This window comes from Protopterus annectens, chromosome 14.part0 (assembly GCF_019279795.1).
Source record: "Protopterus annectens isolate FY-2018-M chromosome 14.part0, PAN1.0, whole genome shotgun sequence".
NCBI lineage: Eukaryota > Metazoa > Chordata > Ceratodontiformes > Protopteridae > Protopterus > Protopterus annectens.
This window is the reverse complement of record NC_056748.1, coordinates 497,897,943-497,914,229: the sequence shown is the minus strand read 5'-3', so window position 1 is coordinate 497,914,229 and position 16,287 is coordinate 497,897,943. Positions and strand designations below refer to the sequence as shown.

The 16,287-nt window shown below is 42.1% G+C and overlaps 1 protein-coding gene across 1 annotated transcript in view; it reads left to right on the top strand.

Annotated features, from left to right (window-relative positions):
* Positions 1-16,287, top strand: part of NADK (NAD kinase) — a 1,020,436-nt gene that overhangs the window by 634,824 nt on the left and 369,325 nt on the right. The window lies entirely within an intron of this gene.

Genomic DNA, 16,287 nt, shown 5'->3' with positions numbered 1-16,287 from the left:
CAGGATCTGCCCTTTATGACACCAAATTGGGTAGGGTCCAGGGATTGGAGGTCACCTATGCCTTTATTTATGAGGATCATAATGATGCATTCCATGGCCTTACTGATGAGGCTGATCAGGCTTATGGGTCTTTAATTCCCCGGGTCTGTTGCTAGGCCACCTTTTTGGAGGGGAATAACTTTAGCTGTTCTCCATTTCACAGGAACCAAGCCTATGGTTAGGCTATGATTGAAAAGGGTACTTAGTGCTGATGCTAGTTCATGTTTTAGCCTGTTTAGAAGGCAGCCTGGGATGTCTTCTGGTCCCATAGAGGCCGTGTTTTTGCCTTGAGCAGGGCTTTGAGGACCTGCTGTTCAGATATGTAAGGTGTGGGGGGCAAGTTTGGGAGGTTGTTGTATGTTAGGAGGGGATAAGGGAGTGAAATATTTGCCAAATCTATCTGCTAGCAGGTTCGCTATCTCTGGGGGTCAGTGTGTGTGATACCATTGACCAGTTCTGTACATGCTTGGGTCCTACCATTTAGGTTACTAACATAGCTGTAAAAGGCCTTATGGTTATCCTTGGCAGTACTTGCTATGTTGCTGTCAAAGGAGAAACATGGATAATTTGATAAGTTGTCTTATTTGCCTGTTAAGGCTGAGGAGGGTGCTTTTCCATTGTTGAGTCCTTGTCTTTGTTTTCTTGGACAGCAACTTTTTGCATTTATTGTAGAGTTTGTTGATGCTAGAAATCCACCATGGCAGCTTGATTTTACTTGGGACTCTGGCTTTGATTCTGTCTGGTATAGCCAAGTTTATACACTTATGCAAGTGATTGTACAGGGCTTTAGTATCGTTGCCACTTTCATCTTGTGGTGGGGCTTGAAATGCATGCATACCTTCACTTAGGAGGGTATAGTTTCCCTTGGTGAAGTTTTTTAGTTTGATTTCAGCTTTTGTGAGTTCTGGTGGTAGTGTCAGTTTGAAGATGACTGATTTGCACTCAGTTTTAACTAATGGGGGTCCAACGGTCGCAGCAGTGCACCTATTTGACATGGTGAGGACCAGATCTAGAATGCTTGTTGTTTTTGTCAGGGTATGGACAATTTGCTCTAGTGCATTTGAATTCATAAAGTCAAGGAACTTTTGTGCTAGAGAGTTTGGGCTAGAGTAGGTTTCCCAGTTGATGGTGGGATAATTGAAATTCCCCATAACCAGTATGTTCAGTAAAGTTTGGATTGTCTTCTGTTTGGTTAAGTAGACTTCGTGGGGGTCATGACCTATGGTGGGGGAATCTATAACTGGCTAGAACTTGAATGGGGGTCTTACTAACCATAACCTGGACCTGGAGTAACTCTATGGAGCTGTCCAGTCTAACTAGACATGAGGTGAATTTATCTCTAATATAGATCAAAACACTGCCCTCTTTGTTTTTCACACGTTCCTTTTGTGGTCTAAAGGTGTGAAGGCATTGTAGCCTTGCAGCACTGGGCTACACTCTGAGGCCTTAAACCAGGTTTCTGTGACTGCCCAGACATCTACATCTTCTGGTGACAGAAGTGCTTCCATGGAGTGCAATTTTTGGTTTAACTCCTAGCATTTAGCAGTGTGACCCTTATTGTCCTCATAAGTTCCCAAATCCCAAAAAACTGTGTCAACTCTTAAGGACTTAGTGTCAGTGTGGTAGTTCCTTGGGGTAGATGACTTCCCAAAAGATACAGTAATAAATCTTTTGACATTTAATTTCGGTCCATGATTTTGGCACCAGTTATTTATTCAGTTTTTGCTGAACAGTTGCAGCAGTGTTTTATTTATTTTATTTTATTTTATTTTCAGTTTGATTACCGGGGAAGTCGACTGGGCCTGAAAGTGTCCATTTTCAGTGGAGGCCCGAGGTGAAAAGCTCCATAAGCAATACAATAAGGGTTACATGATTTTAAAGGTATAATGCATGTATAAAATTCATACAGTAAGGAAATGCAAATGCATAAAATGTACATCATAAAACACAGTTAACAGATATTAGAGAACACAGTATACAGGTATTTCCATTCAGAGCAGCATGATCAGCTGTCTGTAAAATAAAAGATCTAAGGTTCTTGTGTTAATTACACTAGAAGGGGGGACAGTTTGCATGCAGATGTTCTAATTAAGAAGGTAAATACTTGCTGTGCAGACAATAGAAATACTGTGAAATTTTACAATATTTACATACTTGGAGTCAGGTGAGAGAATTGCTTAATCAGTGACTGACAGCTTAAGTCTGGTTTAGGAGAATAGAAATCTAAGTTAGAGGGAAGAGTGGAGCAAGTAGTATGAAGAACTCATTGGGGAATTCCCTTAAATTTAGGTAGGGTGTAAGCAGGAACATTTCCGTTTGAATGACAGGTATGAGAAAAGTTGGGTCTTGAAGGTTTCTGAGTTTGGTATAGTCCTAAGTGAAGGAGGAAGAGAGTTTCATTTCTTGCCTAGAGAGAAAGAGAGTAAAACCTGGCCAGCAGGTTGTTTGGGTTTGTGGATAGAAATTAAATTTTGGTGTTCAGATCTCTGAGATCTAGTTGGGATGTATGGGGGAAGGATGTTTGTTAAGGCTGGGCATTTTTCTGGGTAAAATATTAATTTGTGAGTGGTGGTTAGTTGTAGATAGTCTAGGTGGTTAGAGAGTTCTAGCCAGAGATTGTAGGCTAAGGCAGCGATGAGTGGAGGTTTTGGATTTATTTGCAAATTTAGAGATCTTATTATAGCAAGTTTCAAGTTTTGAGGTGTTGGAAGAAGACAGATTAGTTAGAAGAGGGGCTCTATATAGTAAAGAAGGTAGAGGGTAGGTAGTTGCCAAGGTATGCCTAGAGGAGTTGGAAAGAAAGAGGTTATTTCTGTAGAGCATACCTAACTTTTGGTGGGTTTTCTTTATGTTTTGTATGTGGATATCGAATTTAAGGTGTTCGTCTATGGTAATACCAAGAAGTTTTGCAAAAGGGACCACTTCTATAGCAGCGTTGGTTTGGCTAAGGACTTTGAAAGCATTTTTGTCATAAGAGAAAGCCCTGGAGGGAGGACAAAATAGTAGTTTTGATTTATTTGAGTTGAGAGAGAGAGAGAGATTGATTTGGTGCATCCAGTTCTTAGTGGTAGGAAATGCTATTTGGATTTTAGTCAGTAGTTCAGTAAGGTTAGAGGCGGCACAGACTAAAGTTGAGTCATCAGTGTATTGGATAACTGTTGGGCCAGGTATGACAGTGTGAAGGTTATTAATGAAGATGTTGAAAAGCATAGGTCCGAGGATGGACCCCTGGGGAACGCCGGTGGGTGTTGGTAAGAAGGAAGAGGTAGAGTTATTCCATCTGACAGCTTGAGATCTGTCTGATAGATAACCGGAGAACCAGGATAGAGTATTAGGGGAGAGATTCAGGTTGGCGAGATGAGAGAAGGTGTTTGTGGGAAATGGTGTCAAATGCTTTAGAGAGATCTAGGAGTACTGCGGATAATAGGAGTCCAGAATCTCGGGCTCGATTGACTGTTTCTAGGAAAGCGAGTAGGGCAGTTATGGTGCTATGGCCGGGGCAGAAGCCGTGTTGGGTGGGTGTTAGGAGTTGATTTGGGGTTAAGAAAGGCATAAGTTGGTGGACACATTTTTCTAGAATTTTGGATATTGGAGAGTAGGGCAATGGAGCGTAAATTGGAAATATTGGTGTTTTTGCCTCCTTTGTGAAGAGGAAGAATGTAGGCTGAGCACCAGAGTTTGGGTACATATGATTCTTTTAAGGATCTATTTATTAGGATACTGATTGGGAGAGCAATACCATCAGCAGCACATTTGAGGAAGGAGGAGGGTATGTTATCAGGGGCATTGGAGCATGACTTTAGTTTGGATATGAGCCTTTTTATAATATTGGTTGAAACTGGTTTGAACTGGAAATTAAGTGGACAGTTATTTGTTGGGTGGTGAAGAATGAGAGTTGTGTGGATTGTTGTTTGGGAACGTTTTGGTTAGGTTAGCTATGGAATCTTTAAAGAATGAGTTGAAATGTGAGCTCATTTCAGTGTCAGTTATACTTGGGTCAGGGCAGGGATTATTCCTGGACCCTGGATGGAGAAGGGAATTAACTAATTTCCAGAATTGTTTAGGTTTTTATTATTGTTGGACTGAAGCTTATTGTAGTAGTTTTTTTTTGTCCACGGTGATTAGTTTTTTTACATGGTTGTAGAGTTGGGTGTATTGGAGCAAGGTAGAAGGCATTTTATTCTTCTGGTAAAGCTTCCAGGATTTGTCCCTGTGGTGCATGATTTGTTTTGTTTCTTTGGACAGCCAAGGAGCAGTATTAGCTCTGACTCGTTTGTTTCTTAGAGGGGCTAGGGAGTTGAGTATTTAGGAAGACAGAGTTGAAATGTTCTACAGCTTTGTCTAGTGGAAGACTATTTAGGATTTGCCAATTCATTTGTTTAAAAATGTTTGAGAAAGTTGTGGGGTTGAAGTTGCTAAGATTGCGAGTGGGAATGTAATTGTGTTGATATTGGGTGGAGTTAGCTGAGCGATGAATGAAAGCAGGGAGATTGTCAGTAAATGTGTCTGGGATAGTGCCAGAGTGAATTATTTTGTTTGGATGGGTGACTAGGATCCAGTCTATGATGGATCCTGCCAATATTTTGTCTTCACCTTTTCTAGTTGATTTTTCTCTCAGGTTTTCTAAATTTCTTCTTTTTCTGACATCCAGGCAGTGTACTTACTGGCTAGCAACTGAATATTATCCAGGCTGACACTAACACTCTTTTTATTTCTCAGTTTCTGCTTTCACACTGGCAGAGATGAAGTTAAGCTGTTGATCAGTGTGTAATCATCTTGGAAGTTCATTGCCCTGGGTTCTGTTTGGGAGCCAGTCTGCCATCAAACAAGTTATGTAGGGATTAACATTTAGCCAGGATAAATTTTCTGCAATACCCTAGCGTGGGACAGTGTTGAACGTCTTTTGTGAAGTCTAGGTATGCATTAAATTCTGATTTGCCCTCATCCATTGCTTCAGTAAGCTTCTTGAAGTCAACCAGTTTAAGTAAGCAGAGTATACCCTTAAATTCAAACTGGCTTGAGTCAAGAATACTTTGTGGTTGTCCTTTGCCTCGGTGTCAGTTTTTACATCTCATGTCTGGCTTTGGTTGATTTGATCAGGGTGTTGAGTTCCCTGTTAAGTTTAGCAAGAGCTTTTCTACATACCGTTACATTTACTTTTACATGTACTGAGTTTTTTTTTTTCATTATTATTATTATTATTATTTATTATTATTATTAATCCTGTTTATATTTTGGTTTCACCAAAGGGGTTTATTTTTTAATGTGACTATTTACCTCTGAGGGGGAGAGATGCATATGTGCAGCTATTCATATTTGCATAGAATTTCGTAGTAAAGGATTCTTCATAAGCAGTGGGTAGTCAGTTAGGGTGTAGTGGAGAGTGGAGCTGCCACAGGTGCTGGATGGGGTCTATATTATGTCCTCGAAAAGGCAGTTCAAGCGAATGTCATTTACGTCGAAAATGCTGGTCAGCGAACTGGTCATAGATCGCGGTACAGCGAAGATTGGAAAATTTGTCTTTCCTCATTGTAGTGCGATCTCAGAGTTGGTATATATAATTTGCAAGGGGTAGAGTGAGTTCGCTGACTGGCATTTTCGATTTAAATGCCATTCGCTGAACTGCCTTTTCGAGGACATAATATAGACCCGGTGGATGTTAGGGAGTGCAGTCAGCATTGTAGAAGCGATGTATGTTGAACTCTATAAAATTTGTTTCTTAACAAATAATTCAAAACATAAATATTTATTATTTGATAGAAAGAATCTTGTTTTAACATTTTTGATAAGATATCAAGAATGATGTGAGGTTTTTTGTCAAGAACTTGACCAGATTTTTTCTATTAAATATTAAATATTTATGTTTTGAATTATTTGTTAAGAAACAAATTTTATAGAGTTTAACATACATCTTGTATGGATATCCTTTTTAAATGTTTATTAGCTAATTGCTTAATTGCTTTATTAAGGAATTGATGAGACTATATAAGAAGGATTTTTAGTGCCCGTCTGTAAAGGTTTGATAAAGCTACATAGCGAAAGCGCTTACCAGACTTGTCACTAATAAAAGGATTGCCTACTTTTATTTCTTGAGTTTGGATTTGCTTTTCATATATGGAGGTCTGAACAGACGTTTTTACTTAACAGAAGGTCTGAAGAGACTTATTTTGTGTATCCTGTACTTGGATTTACTTGGTGTATGTTATACCTGAACTGACGACAGCCTGGTTTGACCCTGAGCAGTAACTTTTTTTATATTTATATTTACATGCTGGAACTTTTTTGCTTTCTGCTGAAGGTCGGTTACTTGCTAGTGGTATTGATTATTATTCTGTAAGTTATTTCTTACACTTATTTCACTGAATTGCACTTCTGAAATGCTTATAATTGTGCTATACAGTTGATCTACTATATTTTTGCACTGTTATAAAGCTTTTTTTATTGTTTCACTGCATTTATGTACTGTTTTAAACTGTTTTAACATTACTTAACACTAAACTGATTTTTCATACTGAGAGTTGTATTTTCTGTTTGTGATTGCTCTATCCGAACCTGTATGTGCATTTTTGTCTGTTAAAAGCACTCTCTAGTCTGCTCCTTGATCTGTTTAAAACTTTGATTTAGTGGCTATAGCTAGGAACTGTAATAGTGTGCATTACTATAATTGTTTTTGTTTTATTTAAATTACTAAATTGTAAACTGCTTTTTCATACTGAGACTTGGATTTTCTATTTGTGGGTGTTCTTTCTATGCTTTTAAAGTGAGGTTTCTGTGTTCTGCTCAGCTGGCATAATCTTGATAGAGGCCTGTCGTGTAGGCTGGAAGTTTTGTTTGTGTTTCTGGCAGCCATTTTCTGCTGATTGTCTTCATTATTGAGAGTAACAAGGCCTCCTGACCTTCTGTAGTATGAGTGATTGGGTAATAGCAGGGGCTGAGGAGTAATCTGATCTTCCCAACTCTTCCATTCTTACTGCTATATAAACCCTGTGTCTTATAAAGGCTTTGCTTGTATTGTCAGGTTCTGGATTGCATTGCATAAGTGGAAATGAGCAGACTAAGTTATTTCTTACACTTATTTCACTGAATTGCACTTCTGAAACGCTTATAATTGTGCTATACAGTTGATCTACTATATTTCTGCACTGTTATAAAGCTTTTTTATTGTTTCACTGCATTTATGTACTGTTTAAACATTACTTAACTGTAAACTGCTTTTTCATACTGAGAGTTGTATTTTCTGTTTGTGATTGCTCTGTCCGAACCTTTATGTGCATTTTTGTCTGTTAAAAGCATTTTCTAGTCTGCTCCTTGATCTGTTTAAAACTTTCATTTAGTGGCTACAGCTAGGAACTGTAATTTTTTCTCACCCACCCACTCTCCCTAGTGTTGTGTGTTTTTATACTTGGTGGCTTTGCAGTTGCCCGCCCATACTGTATATTTGATCTGTGACACTCCTCCCAGTCTAGTGTCATTAGTTCGCTCAATCTAATAGAGAACATTTGTGAAGGCCAACCCACTCAGATGCTTAAAGTTGAATTAACTTCTGTTCCAGCTTTCTCCATTTCCACTTTACTGGAAAAAAAAATCTAAGCTTGCTTCCCACCTTTCCTGTGGCAGGTCAGATACGTATTTGCTGTGTCCAGGACTGTTTGTGAGCTCCTAAGCCCCCCCCCCCCCACTTAACTGGGGTTAAACTGTTTCTGGCGCCATAAAGTCTGTTTTTCAAAATTTCCCTTGCAACTAGCCAGCTTTTTAGTTTTAGCACTCATCTGTTTCTTTGATCTCAGCACTTGTTCAGAACTCATTGTAAGCACTAAATAAGTTACAAATTACTACAGCACTCAACTTTCCTCACTTGTCTAGAGGAAAACAGTTTTTAGTACTTAATAAATAAGCACCTATTCAGGCATGTCTAAAGGTCAGCTCCCGTTTTTTTCCCCTGTCTACCTGATGAATCTGGGCATCTTGAGACAATGCAGCAATTGCCCCATGTACACAGACAACCCTTTCCTCCTACCACCCAACACTACGACCTGTGAGAGATGCACTTGTATATCCAAACTGGAAGCAAAGCTCTCTTTACCAAAGACAGGCCTAGACAGTCAAGAGGAAAAGGTAAACACTTGCACCTCGCCACACTCATCACATAGTCCCTCAAAACCTACACCACCAAAACACACACACAGAACCACAAAACACACACCTACATTTGCGGAGGCTCTCTGTACTAATCTGCCCAAACAACAGAGACCTCCAAAGCAGAAATGCAAGCAACCTCCACCACCCAACACAACCCAAATTACACATAGTCCATATACTCAGTGTGCCACTCAACTACAGCCCATAAGGCATAACGTACCCAACACTCTAGTCATAGGTGACTCTATAGTCAGGCACACTGATGTTCCACTCACCAGGCTAAACAAGGAAAAAGTTACTGTCAGCTGCCTGTCAGGTACCAGGATCCACCACATAACGCACGCACTCAGGTCACTACACAACAAGTACAAATATGGCTCTGTCATTGTCCATGTTGGTGTGAATGACCTGAGACGTACCTCCCTGGACTACATGAAAAGAGACATGGAGGAGCTCTCTGATTTTGTAGCCCAGGCCGGTATGACCCTAGCCCTGAGTAGCATCCTGCCGTCACCCAGAATGACACCACAGTGCAAGGACAAAATGATTGACTTTAACAATTGGCTAAGTTTCTGGTGTCATTCTAAGGGAATCCAGTATCTGTCTGCCTGAGATGACATGATCGACAGACCACACTGTTTTGCCAGAGATGGCCTGCACCTGTCACCCTTGGGATTCCGGATACTGGCAAATGCTCTTGCCACCCCTATAGTGCCTTTTTTAGGCAAGGTTCAAATGACAAATTCACCACCGTAACAGGTACAAGCTAGCAAAATCTGAGGGTAATGCTACTCAGTGCTAGAAGTCTAAACCTCAAAATGCACTCACTCAAGGCACTCCTTAAAATGGAGAACATTGACATCTATGCAGTGACAGAGACCTGGTTCAAAGCTCCAGAGAGCACCCCTGCATTACCAGGCTATAATTCATACCACACCTTTCGGCCACCAAACCAGGACCGAAACACTAAAGGTGGAGGCGTGTCCATATTCATTAAGGATATCCACACCTCCAAGCTAGTTGCTCAGCATAATGCATCCGAGATTATCCAAGTTCAACTAACTCTAGGCAAAACCGCAATCCAGATTGTAGCTTGCTACAGACCCCCCACCATGCCCCGGGATTCCCAGTCCTCTTTTCTTGATACACTGGAAAATATTAAGGTACAACCCAATACTCTAATAATGTGTGGTTTCAACTACCCTACCATTAACTGGGAAAACTACTCATGTACCAACTCTTTTGCTCAACGTTTTCTGGAAATCATCAATTCCAACGCTTTGGATCAACTTATCCACACCCCCACCAGAGGCAGCAATATCCTAGACCTGGTCATCACCAACATGGGTGACTCCACACCAGAGGTCAGCTCCTCGTTGGTCAGATCCGACCACAAGCTAATCACCCTAGACATCCACATCCTGCTCCCACCCCCCATTAGGAAAACAACCGTGAAAAATTTCTCCAAAGCCAACTTCACGCTTCGTAAGACAGAAGTGGCAAACTTCATGACACCCATGCAGGTGGACAGTAGAGGTACGACTGCTGAATCCTACACAAATGCACTTTATAAGCACTTACACGAGTGCATGGATCGTGCTATCCCTAACAGAACCAAGATGCTATCCTCCAAAAAAAGGAAGCCAATCTGGTGGTCTTCTGCCATAAACAAACTCTACAACAGAAGAAAGAAACTGTTGCAAAAAAGAGTAAAATCCCACGATTGGAGGAACTCCCTGGTCAGCCTCAGTAAGAAGCTGAGATCCCTCATAAAATCCTCCAAAGCTAGTTATGAAAACAAAATTGCCACTGATTCTAAAGACAACCACAAAGCATTCTATAGCTATGTTAAAAATCTCAATGGCAGCACTCAGATCTGCTCTGAGTTACAGCACAATGGCACTAAATATACAGAACCAGCTGATATTGCCAACATCCTGGCAGATAGGTTCAGTGCTAACTTTACCCCCCTCTCACCCCCTAAAGGGGCCCATCTTTATACCGGAAGAATGCAACGTTCCTGTAATCACGGCTGCACAGGTAAAAACTTCACTCTCCAAAGCCAAGAACACAGCATCCATGGGACCTGACAACATCCCAGGCTGCCTTCTACATGAACTACAAAATGAACTGGCACCCCACCTTAAGTACCATGTTCAATCATAGCCTCACCTCAGGCTTTGTGCCCATTGAATGGTGCACCGCAACAGTTATCCCACTCCACAAAGGGGGGGGGGCCACAACAGCCCCCGGGAACTACCGCCCCATTAGCCTGACGAGCCTTGTCTGCAAGGCCATGGAACGTATCATCATGGAACTCATAAACAAAGACATCGGAGATGCCCAAACCCTGGACCACACACAGTTTGGGTTTGTAAAAGGTAGATCATGTTTCCTAAACCTGATAGACTTCTTTGAAGTAGTCACCAAGGCCATGGATGAGGGTAAGGTGGTTCACACAGCCTTTCTAGATCTCGCCAAGGCATTCGACACCATCCCCCACTCTGGAATTATAGATATCTCACTAAACTAGGTATAAATCCCTATGTCACAAGATGGGTTGCCAACTAGCTTACTGAAAGAACCCACACTGTGAAAATAGCAGACTCCAAATCAGACTTCAGACCAGTGACAAGTGGAGTACCGCAGGGTTCAGTCCTGGGTCCTCTCCTGTTTGGTATCTACTTCTCTGAAGTACAGGTTAACACAGAAGGTCTTTGGCTAACTAATTTCGCAGATGACTGCAAACTAGGAGCCATAATTGAAACTCCTAACAATGTGGACATCCTACAAAAGGGCCTCACTGAGACAGATGCCTGGTGTCAAAGACATGATCTCAAGCTCAATGCCAAAAAGTGCATTGTCATCCCCTTTGGTAAAAATTCTGTACCCATGAACTACCACATAGGCGGTAGTCTACTTAACACCGAAAGTGTGATAAGAGACCTTGGGACACAGGTGGACAGTAGTCTCTCCTCTGATAATCACATCACCAGAGTGGTCAGGAAATCCTATGTGGCACACCTCATCACAAAAGGTTTCTCATCCAGAAAAAAAGAGGTCATTGTTCCCCTCTACTCATCACTCATTAGACCCATTATAGAGTACAACGCCCCTTTTGGTATGTACCTCACAAGACATCTACAACAACTGGAAAGGCCACAAAAGTACCTCACAAAGAGGATTACTGGCCTCAAACAGATGCCTTACGCAGACCGTCTGAAAAAACTCCAGCTTTACTCCGTCGCATATCGCCTACTCAGAGGCGATCTCTGCCTAACATACAAAGCTATGTCAAACCCAGAGCTGTTGGACGTGCTCCACTTAAAGAAATCCCAATCCCTCCAAGCTACATGCTCTAGGGACCTAAACCTTGTCACCACAATAAACAGAACATGCTGGAGGGATAGATTCCCGTCCCAGAGACTTCCCATACTCTGGAACAGACTACTTATCTATGTCAAACAGAGCTCCTCATTAGCACTCCTCAAGAAAAATCTTGATGATTGGATGGGTAATAGGAAATTCACCCTGGGGATCACTTCTATGGTTCTGCTCGACAGGGACACAGGAAAATAATTTTCGTGGGTGGCGAAAGCCAGGATACATTTTTGGCTAGGCTTGTATAGGCCCTAGGGCCAATAGCCTAGTACCTACCTATGAACATATATTCCTCCCATTTTTGTCTGAAAAGTGTATAAGCATTCATTTTAATCCCTAAACACTTTTGCAGTCACAACTGGATGTCAAGCTATAGATTTCCCAGCAATGGAGATTCTTTGTGAACTTTATTAATGCAGCACTACCACAGATGCCTTTTGGTATTCCAGAGTTGTTTGGGAAAAAAGTATCCCTGAAAAACACTTAGAAAATCATATTCTTGTCAGGTACTGATGTCCCCTCATCTAATTCCCTCCACTTCGTTTTGAAATGTTATAGCACCAGCATATTCAGTCTTTGCATTTTTATTTTTAATACCTCTGTCTTCCCAAAGGATTAGCAGTGTGTGTCTTTACTTCTTTAGCCATGTCCAGTTTTATCTTCCTACCTCTCAAGCACTGATTGAGCATTTTCACTATCTTTATCTACTATAATCATTAAAAGTAGTTTACATCAGGCAGTGAAGATGGTCTTCATATTGATCACTTCTTCAGTAGCCTAAGCTATATAGGTTATAATCCTGCATAGGATATAAAAAACAGCCAGCCAGTTTTCACAGTTTCAGGGCACCTTCCATGTGCCCAAACCATTAACTTGAGCTGAGCTGACTTGAAAGAGTGATTTGGGTGCTAAACTCTTTCATACTGTTGAAGTGTGACCCTTTGTGGGCTTTTGAGGATTGATGACTGGCTAGCGTTGTTCTGTTGCTGGGCAGATAAGTTACCTTCAGGGGAAAAACTTACTCATTACTTTTTAGTTATTTAAACTATAGTTTTGTGAAAAACAGCTGCTTTGAAGTTATGGAAAACTATTTTTAGTGACTTTCACATTATGTTTAGGTACGTTTAAGCAAGAGTGCACTTTTTAACTTTTGTTGAAAAAAGTTGTTGAAAACTATTTTTATGTGGCAAAACTGTTTAATTTACTTTTTGGGGCTGGGGAAAGTGTTTAAAGTGCTTCTTACTGTGTTTTTTGTTTGGGAGGAAGTGACTGATGTTCTTGTTTCACTGTTGCAGTCATCACCTGTGGGTTATCCCTGCTGTGGTAGCCCTCGGCCGGTCCCGAATACCACAGTCAATGTTTTTGTGCACTGGCTGCTGTCACCTGTAGTCTGACATCAGGTCATCAGTACTATAAAGCAAGGCAGCCAACGTCATTACATTAGTCTTTCTTGCTGTGAAGCCCATAGCAGAAGCAGTTTGCACAAGTGCCGGTCAGTCACAACCAGAAGTCGAATTTCAGCAGAAAACGTCTAAAGCTAAGTACCTCGTTGGGGACCCTTTTTTCTTGCTATAACCGATGTCCGAAAAAGTTAACAATTGGTCTCGCCTGTGGAAACCAGATCCACACTGAGACTTTCATTCTTACTGGATCCCTTGTTTAGGCCCAGACCACGACGTTCCTTGTTCCCAGTTCTGTGCCCTCATTAATCCGAGAACCATTCACCGTAGAGCTCTTTTTGTAGACTGTTATTTTCGTATTCCATCTTTGAATTCTGATATGGAGGCCTGTCTGCCAACATTCCGCTGACATTCTGAAAAAATGTAAAGCTAGAGACAGGCCACACAAGGCTAAGCCTTCCGACGACACTACCGCTAAGCAAGTAGTCAGTTCTCTGGAATGCTATGAGGCACTTTTGCAGCCCTTGATGCCCAACTCGTTTTCTACACAGGTCTCTGCCGAGACTCTTTCTGAGTCCGGTATGCCGCAGAAATCCACTTCGTCTTCCGAGCCTTTGGCTGTCTCTGCCTTGGTTGGGTCTGGAGCCGCGACACAGGCACCGGCTTCTGAGAAGGCTGCTCGCACTACCGATTCTAGACAAAAAATGACGTCTGCTCTTCCGACTTCCATTTCTCAGAGACTGACTGATTCTCTCAGGCCTCGAAGCCAGGCCACTCCTAGGAAATCTGCTTCCAGCCACCAGCTTGCTACTGCTCCCCCACCCCAAGCTCAAATGCTTAAAATGGCAGGGGATCTCATCTCCCTTATCCAAGGTACTCAAGCCCCACACCAAAAAGGAAAAGGCTTCCTTCTCCAGAAATTATGACAGGCCAAGAGTCTAAGGAATGTAATTATTCTGCCTTTGAAGAGGAACAATAGCCCTTAACTGTTTATGAGGATTCAGATGCAGAGGAATCCATCTCCTCAGTGGGAATCTCAGGACTTCCCACAGTCTAAGAAACGACTTGGAGAGTTTCTGGACATGCCCCAGCACAGACCCCTGGCCATCCCACCTATTCTAGAAGTGGTGGATGATGTTTTCCTTGAATCCAGTTTAGCCCCTGATGCCCTGCCTACTGCTCCAGCTAAACCTGACAGGTACTACAAAGTACTGGACTCTCACAAATACCTGTACAGGAACCCTGCTGCAGACCCTGAGGTCATTACACAGGGACCCAAAGGAGCTAAGACTAGATGTTCTTCGTGTTTCACTGTTGTAGTCATCACATTTGGGTCATCTGCTTGCAGTAGCCCTCAGTCGGCCTGATTATCAAATTCTTGGGTCCTGCGTCGGTTGCTGTCTCATCTTCCATGACTCCAGGTAGTTAAGGGTATAAAACATGCAGCCAATGCCATTACATCAGTCTTTCTTGCCATGTGGTTGCCGAAGCAGAAGCGGTTCACAAGCGCTGGTTGGCCGACTCCTGAAATTTTCATTTTCGAGTTTCAGAACCGAAGTTTTTAACTAAAGCTAAGTATCCCATTGGGGAAACTTTTTCTTGCTTTAAAGTCTAAACCAATGCCAGTAAAAGTTAATAATTGTACTTCTTGTGGAAAGCAAATACCTCATAAAGATTTTCATTCGTACTATATTCCTTGTCCAACGTTCCTCGCTGTCGGTTTTGTGCCTTATTTTAACAATAAACTATTCGTCGTCTGTATATTTATGCTTCTAAATATTTTGGTACTCTGTTGAATTACCCAGATATGGCTTCGGTAAGCCACCCGACTTACCGACATTCCGAAAAAAATGCAAAGATAAAGACAGAGACAGGCCGCCTAGGTCAAAAACTGCCGATGACCCTTCTCCTAAGCTAGTCGCCAGTTCACCGGTACACAGTGAGGCGCTTTCGCAGACCCTGATACCCGCTGTTTCAGATTCGTAGGCCTCTACTGAGACCCATTCGGAGCCCAGTATGCCACGAGATGCTTCAACTGTGGAACCTGCGGATGTCTCTACCTTGGATGGGTCCAGAGCCGCTGTGCAGGCACTGGCTTCTGAGGGTGTATTCAGGCCTACTGACTTGCATATTAAACCGACGCCATCTTCTTCTTCAAGGCCTAAAACCCGATCCATGCCTAGAAAACCGACTCCCAGACCGCATGGTCAGGCCTCTACGCCTAAATGACAAATGATAAGAATGGCTGAAGACCTTATTACTTTAATCAGCGGAAGCCAGCCTTCCCCCTCTAAGAGACCTAGGACTGAATTTGCTTATGATTCTTCTGATCAGGATTCTGAAATTTCTGTTTCCTCTGATGACCAGGATTTACCTTTATCTGCCTATGAGGATTCTGATGCAGAGGACTCTATTCCCTCTGCTTCCCCTCCAGAGAATTTCTCTTTTGGTGAAACCTTGCATACTCTCAGGGAGCATTTTCGCTGGGAAAGCCAGGATTACTCTGATTCTAAAAAGAGGCTTAGGGATTTCTTACTCCTGCCCCAACACAGGCCTTTAGCTATCCCCCCCGTACTGGACATTGTTGATGATGCCTTTTCAGAATCTAGTTTGGCCCCTGACTCCGTACCTCCTGCTCCCAGAAAACCAGGTAGATATTACAGGGTTTCTGACTCTCACAAGTTCCTCTTTAAAAATCCTACTGCGGATTCTGAGACCATTTCTCAGGGACCCAAGGGCATTAAGGCTACTACTGCCAAAAATCCTACCCCCTCTGATAGAGATTCCAGGGCGCTGGACAGATGGGGTAAGAAGGTATACACTTCTGCAACCTTGGCCATTAGGGCCTTAAACTGCCAGTTTTATATGTTAAAGTATCAGCAGCATATTATTGGATTGCTTAAACAGAAAATGATGTTGATTCCTGACTGTGCTGAAAATAAGGATTTACAGGATTTAATGCATTCTGCTGAACAAGTTGGAAAACATACTTTGCAATGTGGTTTTGATTCACTAGAGGCATCTTGCAGGGCTGCTGTCACTAGGTCTGTACTTAGAAGGCATGCTGGGCTTAAGGAGCAATCTTTGCCAGATCATGTTAAAGCTAAATTGCTGGATGCTCCCTTAAACCAGGACCGCCTGTTTGGCAACAAAGCAGAAGTAGTACTTAAAAAGATGGAGGAAAAAGCTAAATCTATGCAAACTGTTAAAGATTTCCTGCAGGTACAGCCTCCAAGATTTAGTAGGCATTGGCCCTCAAAGAATTGGTCCATTCATGCCTCTTCCAGGCCTTCGCAGTCCAAACCCAGAACCAGCAGAACACCCAGGC